Here is a 9,856-nt window from a genome sequence, read left to right on the forward strand (position 1 = left end):
CACGTGGCTGGCACGAATGCTTGTGCTATACGCCCGTTCATGTCGCCAGGCTTCAAGCCAGGGCTGAGATGCAATGAGGACTTTAGGGACACCAGATAATTTGAAATGTTTATTACCCCTGCAACTTTCTGGAGAAATTTGACCAGTTTAAATCAAGGCAGCACAGGGGTGCAGAGGGGAGCAAGCTATGTGCAGGGAGAGGTGCCGAAGGCAGGACAGAGAACCTCTTGGCTGCCGGAGGAGACGCCTGGATGTTCACACAGCTGGTCCCTGGGTGTGTTTCACTTTTTACTCTTGTGCCACAGGGATCTGGCTGCACATGTTGTATTTGCACAGAGCTCAGCGCAGTGGCCTGAAGCAGGGGCCATAAAACAAACAGCAAACAGTAAAACTTTGCCTGGCTCAGCACTCACCATCACCCAGCAGTGCAGGGTGTAACCACACTGGCTCTGAGGATACGAAGGTGCTGGGATTTGGGCACTGTGAGGACACGTTGGTGGGGTCAGCTGCAGACAGCCACTTGCGAGCTTCACCCCTTTGGGAGCTGGGGCACAAGGTGCAGAGGACTATTTCAGGGCTTTTAGCTTGTTAGGTGAGATATCTGCCATCAGCTGAAAAGCAGAATCTCACTCCAGTGAGATGCAACACCTTCTCAGCGCCAACTGAACAGCTACAGGCATGCTTGACCTCAGAAAATAGTCTGGTACAGCATGCTTCAAAAGTTTCCAACCTTTAACTTAAAAAGCAAAGGCAGGGCCTCCCCTTTTCATGTCCAGACGCAGAGAGTTTATTCCAAGAGATTTCCATCCTTTGGGAGTATGGCCCGAGGGGACTGTAAAATGCCGCAACTCCATATGCTATTTGGAAGTAGGTTGTGTCTTATGCAAGAGTCCTGCATACTCGCATGGAAGGGAAAGTAAAATATGTAAAACACAGCCTTATTTTACATTGGCACCCTTGTTCATGCAGCAATAAGGCACTTAAACTCAGCCTTTCTCTGCTGAAGCCAGCCTTTCTCTGCTGAAGCCAAACCAGCACATTTAAACCCAGTTTAGCTTTTGGGGTTGTTTATTTTTCCTGTCTTCATGTTTTTCCTTTAATCTTTGTGCTGGATAATTAAGACAACATTCCTCAGCATCTTTCCTGCTGTTTGCTGTGATTATACAAGAGCCGGCTGAATTTGTTCCATGAAAACAATATCTAAAGACGCATTCTGTGGTTTCAAGTAAAATCCTCCACGGTGTTGACTCTTAAACTCGAATTTGTCAGAAATCCGCATTACTCAGGAAAAATACCCTTCAAAATAGACTCCTTACGGAAAGGAAATCAAGGCAGCAATGCAGCGAGGAGAGCTTGTGTTCAAGTTTGCATTGAAGTTTTTATTGACGGTGAGACTTCTGGGCCTGGCCTAATACCGCCCGCAGCAGCGGGGTGCTGGCACTGCTCTTAAGGGCACAACCTCCTCCTCCGAGGTCCCTTCTCGCTGCAGGGGATGGACCCCGCCGGCAGCCCGGGCCGCCCGGCTGCGCCTCCCGCACCCTCCCCGGCGCCGGTGCGCTGCCTGCCCCCGGCCGCGCTGCGGGAGCCTTGCAAAACAGCCGAGCGGTTATGAAACCCGGGAACCCGCTGCCACACGTCCCATCCCCGGTAGATGGCGGTGCCAGCTCATTTTTCCCATTTTTTTTTTTTTTCTCCCCTTTTTTCCTGCCGCTACGCCCGGTTCCAGCCCCAGGGCTGGCGGCAGCACTGCAGGAAGGGAAGTTTTGGGGGCTTTTTTTCGACTATAAGTGCTTTTTGTATGTTTTTGATAAATTTGAAATCACAGTCAGTTGTAACAGCTCAGCACAGCCCCAGGCGTCTGGAGCCGCCTTTTGCACAGCCCATCTGTCCCTGCTCAGGCTGCTCCATCCCATAGCAAGCGGCGTGGAGAGGACAGGGAGGCTATTGGTACTACTTAATTTTGGGGAACTATGCAGAGCCAGGCAGCCAGAACCCCTGGATTTCTCTCCAGACTCTTTCACGGTCTTGACCAAAACCTGCCTGCGCTCACCCAGATCCTGGCTCCCCCTCTACTGCCCTTCCTTGGCTGTTTCCTTCTTGGGAGGGACAGACAGCACTGGGTAGGCAGCATGACTGAATGAACAAATAGAATTTCTCTTTGGAGCCTGCAAACACTTTTATTTGGCTGAAAGGGGCCCAGGCCTCCTCCAGCACGTGCTACCATTTGCATCCCCACCTCCTCGGTGTGCCCAGGGCACGCGCTGCTGCGCAGGCATGGAAAGGCTAATCTTTGTCTTCCTTCTCATCGTCCTTGCTGCTGCCGTGGTCCTGGAGCAGGAACAAAAAGAAAAGGGACACCATGTGAGGGGAGTGGTGGGTGTTTATTTTCCATCCCCCAGTACCTGTAGGTATTCGATAGCACCCACAACCAGCACCCACACAGGGGTTTGCAGGTACAAATCCCTTGGGCCAGCCAGGCCCCAGCACAGAGCTGCCAGTGTGGTTACCTCCTCCGAGTCGCTGTCAGAGCTGCTGCTGCTCCTCCTCTCCTCTTCACCATCTCCCTGCAGGGGCAAAGAGAGAAGGACAAGCATTATCGGGGACCGTGGCACCCCGTTTGCTGTTTGATCTAGAGCCTCAAGCCAGAGAAACGTCTGGTCTTGTGGTATCTCGAGCCAGGCTTTGCAGTGCTGGTACTGCTGTGGAGTCATGTGTGCCCATGGCCCCGCAGAGACCGCCAGAGCCAAGGGCAAGGATTCGGTGATGTGTGCGGTACAGTCAGCATCACTGTCCACAGCAGCGTCTCGTCTGGGTTGAAATAGGAGGAAAAGGCAGGAGAATTAACTAGCAATATTGGGAGCAAAGAGAGAGCTGTCTCTCAATAGAAAAGCCATACACGCAGTGTGATTCCTAGGCTGCGGACAGCACAGCTCCATCTGCCAGAGGTGTGGGGTTGCCATGGGTCAGACACAGCTTCCCTTCGCAGCCAGGATGTAAATCATTTTGGGCCGGTGCTTTCTAACACCCTACAAACCCTGGCTGCTGCCTGTGCCTGCCTGTGCCAAGCATCCTCCACGGGGCTCCGTGGTAGCCTGGGAGCTCTGCATCATTCACGTCCCCGCTGCGCCGTGCTCACCTGCAGAGGTGGCCCTATTCTGTAGCTGCCTGCCTCCTGCTGGGACACCAGTCCTCCTCGCAGGAGCTGGCCCCATCCTGCCGCATGCGGGGCAGCGGGTGCTCTGGGTGCTGGGTGCCCCACGGACACCACAAAGCCGGTGGCACAGTTGGTCCGGGGGTCCCTAGCACGGCCCCTGGCATCAGATGGTTTGGGAAGTGCTGGGCTCACCCTGAGCACCATGCTGGGGACTTTGGGGCTGGAAACCCTCTGGCAAACGGTTCAGCAGCTGATCTGCAGAAAACTCCATCATTCCCCTACCTTTTCCTTTTCCTCTTCCTCCTTCTTCTTGTCCTTCTCTTTTCCTCCCTCGGTCTTTTCCTTCTCCTCTTCTTCCTTCTCTTCTTCCTTGTCCTTTTCCTTCTCCTCTCTCTCCTTATCTTCCCGTCCAAACCCTACAACAGGGCACAGAGGGAGGTTCTTTGCCAGCGTGCAGCGTCCAGCACATGCAAACCCAGCAGGTCCCCCCAGGTTCACACCAAACACTCACATTTCAGGATTGTCGACATTTCGCTGCAGCCAAAGGGCTCTGGGGCACGAGACCGTCACACCTACGGCACAGAGAGGACCTGAAGGAGCAACTGGAGGGTGGAGTAAGGTGAACTTTTCAGGGATGAAAACACCTCCCCGGACCCTACCATTCAGTTTTCTCTTCTCCATGGGAGAAGAGGCCCTGTGCACTTCCGACCCCCCAGAACAGTAGGGAAAGGGGTAAGGCAGTCTGTGGCCTCTAAAAAAAAAGGATCAGACCTTGTGCCCACCCAGGCAGCACCCACTGCCCTTCACCTGGGGATGCAGCAAGGGGAGAGTGATGGAGGCAGAGAAACCTCAGGGCAAATGTGCAGGGAGATGCCTTAAACCTCCTGTGAGCAGGTGCAAATTATAGAAATATTTAAAATTAAATGAGGGTGAATCAATAGAGAGCAGGTGTTGGGGCTCCCAGGAATCCACAGCAGAAAGGGGACCTCCCCTGGGGACAGGGTGATGGCAGGGAGGGAAATGGAGGCAGCAGCGAGCAGAAGAGAAGCAGAGGGCAACGGCAAGAAAACTCTGAGCATTGATCAAGTGCCTGAAAGGTGACAGATGAAAAGAAAAGAAAGAAGACAGCTTACTTTAAAAATAGCAGGACCAAACAAAGTCCATTAAATAGCACAGGGAGGCATCAAACCCTCCCTCTCTTACACAAATGGCAAAATGGGGCAGAGGGAAGTCAGCAGGGGTGAGGGATCGGGTCCCTTCTGCTTGCAGAGAAGAGCAGGGTCAGTGCCGCAGCAGGTAATTAGGAAACAGTTTCTCTTCCAGCCACCGATGGAGGGAGGCAGGATATTAATGCTCTCTTTTAATGTTTTTTTGGCCACAAACCGACATCATCTGGTTGGTATTTGGGCTTTTAAAAGAGCTGGTTGCAGCCTCTGAGCCGATAACATTGATTTGTAGTTTCGAAACAGGTTTTAAAACCCCCAGGATGCTGCAGGGCAGCGGGAAGCAGTGGGGTTTGGGGCAGCAACGGGGGAGAGACAGGTTGGACGGGGAGGGCAGGAGCGTGGGAGGTGGCTGATAAAAGGTGTAATCAGTGCAAAGTTAAAATCTAATTAATAATGAATAGTAATCTAATTCATCTCTGTAATTAAGAAGTGCAACTACTAATTGAAAATAATTACATTTTAATCTAAAATCATTAAAAATAATCGAATGTTAACAAAAGAAAAGGCAGCCCCTGGGAAGGTGCAGAGAAGGTGTAGCTGATGCCCTGACCCCAGGTCCTATGCACCAAAGCTGCTCTGCAGCTCCCGCCCAGCCCCGAGTCTGCACGGGATGTCCCTGCCTTGTGCCTTCACTGCTGGGGGGTGAGCAAATAGGAAAGGCACAAGGTACACAGAGGTACACAGAGGTGGACATCAAGCTTTGCACTAGGAGATGGGCAACCAGACCAAGGCCCAGCAGCCAGGGCTGGGAAGGGGTGCTGCTGCCCCAACACACGCTAAGAAATGCAACCGTGGGTGGTTAACAACCCTTTAATTCCCCACCGCTAACCCTGTCCCTGGGGACCAACCCACCCGATTTCCAAGAGGTGGAGTGGGCTCCCCCACCCCGGGACTCTGCCGTGCTCCTGTCCGGGGGGTGCCACCCAGCACCCTGCGCAGCCCCTGCCGTGGGTGGTGGCTCAGATGATGGCTGCCAATGCTCGGCTCTTTTTCCCATCCCAGACCAGCAGATCCAGTTCTGCCTGTTCCTTCAGAGCCTCAGCCACCCCGCGTTCCAGGCAGGGAGGTCTCCATGCCCCAGATGAGCTGGTTCCCTAAAGCCCAGACAGGCAAACCAGCAAAACCCAGCAACCGGCTGTATGGTCCCCACTGACAAGCTGCAATTGTTCTCCATGGCCGAGCAAAGCGCGAGGTGCACGTGGATCAGACCTCTGGCTAACGAAGCAAACCTGCATATTCATACCCCCCCCCCACGTGCAATAGCCTCGATGGCCTTACCCCCCAGGCACAACGGCCTTAGAGGTCACAGTGTTTGTGCCCGCTCCCCTCTCATCCAGAGGGCTGAAGTCCTTCCCGTGAGGCTGAGGCACAACGCCCAATTCCTATCTCCAAGACCACGTGGAATGCGAGCTGTGCCAGGGGTGCTCCTGCTGCACCCTCTGCTTCACCCTGCCCTCCCACTCTGCTTCTCCAGCCCATAAAATTGATAAGGGACTCTGTAAATCCCCTCAATGACACGAGGGAGACAGGAAAGCGCCTTACCTGGAGCTGAAAAAGGCAAGTGGCCTCCTCGACGCCTGGCTGGCAGCTACCAGGGATCTGGGTATTTGAGTGTTGCGGTCTCCTCCCCAGTCCCACTTTCAGAGCAGAAAAACTGGCTCTGCCGCCCGCCACGGGCAGCACATGACACTGGGAACATGACCAGTCCCATTTGTACCCGCCAGAGCCTCATAGACATTGCCTCCGGTGCGGGCAGGAGCAGCAAGACCTCCTGACCCTTTGCAAGGAAGCCAGGGCAGCTCTGGAGGCTGCAGGCATCCACAGGGACCAGCCCTGGGACCAGGGAGGGCACCAGGGACCCAATCTGGGAACATGCTATGGCCAGGACCCTGTCTGAAATAGAGGAGAGGGCATTTGGGGGTGTCCTTAAAACCATGGTGGGAGAAACCTCCAGGAGGTCCTTGCTCCCCTCTCGGCAGCAGGTGTCTGGCTGCTCCAGGAGGTCCAAGCAAGGCAGGACCAGGCAGAGCTCAGCACTCCCAGCTCCCTCCGATGCTTGTCCTTGCTGCTGGCTTTCACTCCAACATATCATTAAGCAAATACCTGTCAGCAGAGAGCAGTTACCAGCAGGTCTAAACACTTGCATAATGTGCTTCCCCTCTAACGCAATGCCCTCGTTTCTAATAGCACCAATATGGGATAATAACAGTAACAATAATGTCAAGAAGAGCTTGTGTACCTGAAAGCTAATTTGTTTTCTCCACCTAATAAAAGGTATTACCTCTCCCGCAAGATTTGCCCCATATAAAGCCTTCAACTCTACAAAGTTGCTCCCGCAGTCATTTAATTTGTAGTAATTGCAGCATGGAGCCCCCTCCCACCAAGCGAGACTAACCCTGGGTAACTCCTGTACAGCTGCTTGCTCCCTGCATAAGTCACTTGTCCCAAAAATCTGGCCGTGCCTGCCCCAGGCTTCCTCCACCAGAGCCTGCGCAGTCCCCAGATGCAGAGCAAGAGTTCCCTCCGCAGGTTTAGATCAGAAATAAGGGATGGGTTTTATTGGCAAGCGTGGATAAACCCTGGAGCAGCTCAGCAAAGCCAGTGGCAGAGTCCCTGTTGCTGCCAATTTTACAACGAATAGCAGTAGTGCTTTCTAGCAGAGATGCTTCAGCTCGCGCACAAATCATTCGGGGAACTCCCAGCAACCAGCTCTCGGTCTTGGGGTAAATGATGGCAGCAATCCCGCCTGTCCCGGCACGATGCAGCCGCCAGGTCGACGCAGCCAGGGAACCGGGGGTAACAGCACAGGAGCTCAGTGGAGATGTGCACAGGGAGCACAGCGTGGGACCCTGGAACAGACCCAGGGAGACTGTTCGGTGTCGGGATCGGCTGGCATCTGACCCCACTCCTCTGCACAGCTCCTGCCACCTTACAAGGATCCTCCCCCACCACGCTCAACCTGATTTTTAACTGGTGACCTCATTGCTCGCTCCCTGCCAGCCCCAGCCGGGCACTCGGTACTCTGATGCAAGGGACCTAAGCCTGCAGCATCCTCTAGTTAGAGCAGCCCAGGGAACAGCCCTGCCATCGGTCCCTGGACAGGGGGACACAAAGCATCACAGAAGGGAACTGTCCCTCAGGGACCACCCCAACCTTCGGGCCAGGCTGCAGCCACCAGCATCTTACAGCATGGGGGTGGCTGCCACCACCCAGCAGGACAGCAGAGGGTGGCAGCCACAGCCAGTTCTAGGTCCCAGCCCACAAATGGCACAAGCTCTGCTCTCACCCTGCAGCAGGCACGAAGCTGCCTTTGAAGGAAGGAAGGAAAGCAACCTGCCAGCCAGCACCCGAAACACCCGCACACGGCCACCGCTGCACTGCTGTCGAAGTGCAGAGTTGCGAGGGACTAGCAAAACTGCCAGAAAAGCATTAATTAGCACAGTACTGGGCACTTATGTCCTCCATCTCTGTACCAAGGATCCTTTGGCTACAGAAGACCAATCTCTCTGCTTAAATCACATCATTGTACACCACTGTTTATTTAGGATCCAGTGTGCACACCTGGGAAGGAAAGGCCAGAGCTCTCCTCCTCCTCCTCCTGCCATTTCTCCCCTTCCTGCCTCTGAATCAGGTCATTTAATTTGTGCTGTGGGTGACCTGGGACAGCTGTCCCCTTGCTCGGGGCCACCAGTGGCAACATAGCTGCTGCTTCTTCCAAATGAGGACAACTGCTCGTCTCGCCTGTGTCAGAGGTTTTGCTGCTGCTGAACGTGCGTGTTTTAATCATGAAAAATGAGTCCCTGGGAAGCTGGTTGGGCAAGGGCTGGGAGCAAGTCCCAAAGCCCATCAGGAGGACCAAGCCTTTTTTATGTTTTAAACCTTTCCACAGCAGCTGCCAGGAAGCAGCTTTTACAGCTGCAAGTAACAGAATCTCTCCCAAGGAAAAAAAATAATTGTGGAAGGCTTTTTTTCCCCTTCCAAGTCACTGCCAGCATCTTAGCTAACTCTTATCTATTCTCAGCCACCTCTCACCTCCCCAAACACTACCAGAAGTGCTCAAATTACTGCCAGCTCTCATTAGGTTCACACACAAGGCAAGGCAGAGCAATAAGACCTCCAGACAGTTGGATGCTGAATTCTGATGAATCCTTTGGGTAGGAAGATTTCAGCAACTGTGGAACTGTTTTTCTTGGCCATCTATTGCAGTCCTTACACTGGCACACAAGTGAAGCTGGTGCATGTTTGATTATTGCCTGCTATAAGAAAATCCAGGTGGGCATATGACTGAAAGAATTACTGTCTGCATCTTCAAAAAAAAATCACCTCATTTTCTTTAATAATTAAACTACTCTACACTAAAGCACTGCAGGTCAGTAGAATTTATCTGCAAGAAAAGCAGCTGCTGCTTCATAAAACCGCGTTATCTTTATTTCTTCTCTTCTGACATTTCTGTAAATTTTGGCTTTGTGGCAGGAGCAAAGCTGCTATTTTGCACTGATGCAGGAACTGGGAGCTCGGCTGTGGGAGCTCCCACTCCCCAGCCTGGGTTCAGAGCCCTCTTTCCTATGAGACAGTACCCTGCCAAGAGAAAAGCCCCAGCTGTCCCAGCCCCAGAGCAGCACCCAGCCCTGCCCCACAATCCAGTCAGGGCTGAGAAGAAAAAAAAAAACCAAAAAAAACCCCCCAAAAAACCCAAACCACAGTTCTTTCTTCTTATTTCATTCGTGCTCACTGCTATCTTGATAGTTTTTAACTGAAACAGTTCTCAAAACAAATCATTTCTTTAATAATGCCATCAACCAAAAGAAGAAAAAAAAAGTTTATTGTAGTGCAGATTTTTTTACCCCAGCCACACTCCTTTTCAAGTTTAGTTTTCTTTAAGATGCAAAAAAAAAGGGTCTTCCTTTAGAGATCTGATCAGTTGAACCAGGACTAAGGCAAGGCTTTTTCCATATACATAAAATCAGAGGAGCATTAGCCAAAAGGTATTCTAATAATAAAAACACTTCTCTACTGCACAAATAGAGCAGAGGAATGTTAAGCCTTCAGTACAGCAGAAATGTGCAAGATCTGCTAAAACCCAGAGGATTTGCAAAATGGGATTTGAGCATCATTGTTACCAACAAGCAAGTAGAGAGGCAGGTGTGACACTCGGTCACCTCTGGTTAGCTATTCTGGACTTCTTGAAGTTCCATTTTAGCTGTGCATTTCTGCTCTTGTGTTTCCAACAGAGGCTGCTCCCTCCCAATGGGCAGGCTCAAAAGATAGAAATTGCAAAAAGGAACAAAGCAGGGAACTTTCACAGCACAAAGAAACAGGTACCATATGTGGAGCAGCTTCTGAGACAGATTAGGACTCCTGCTAACAGAACCAAATTACTTCCTCTCCTCCTACTTTAATATACCTTCCAAGAAGAAGGAGCATTGCATTACAGTGTTTTTACACAGAAACAGGAAAAAAGCAGTATCTGAGCTTG

At 52.1% G+C, this 9,856-nt stretch overlaps 1 long non-coding RNA gene across 1 annotated transcript; it reads right to left on the reverse strand.

Annotated features, from left to right (window-relative positions):
- Positions 1-2,205: 2,205 nt before the first annotated feature.
- LOC142413532 (uncharacterized) lies at positions 2,206-3,531 on the reverse strand. Its single transcript, XR_012776830.1, has 3 exons — positions 3,437-3,531; positions 2,508-2,564; positions 2,206-2,328 (listed from the first exon to the last, which is right to left on the reverse strand). It is a non-coding gene; the product is annotated as an uncharacterized LOC142413532 (long non-coding RNA).
- Positions 3,532-9,856: the final 6,325 nt, after the last annotated feature.

The sequence above is a fragment of the Mycteria americana genome, chromosome 8 (genome assembly GCF_035582795.1).
Source record: "Mycteria americana isolate JAX WOST 10 ecotype Jacksonville Zoo and Gardens chromosome 8, USCA_MyAme_1.0, whole genome shotgun sequence".
In the NCBI taxonomy this organism is placed as follows: Eukaryota; Metazoa; Chordata; class Aves; order Ciconiiformes; family Ciconiidae; genus Mycteria; species Mycteria americana.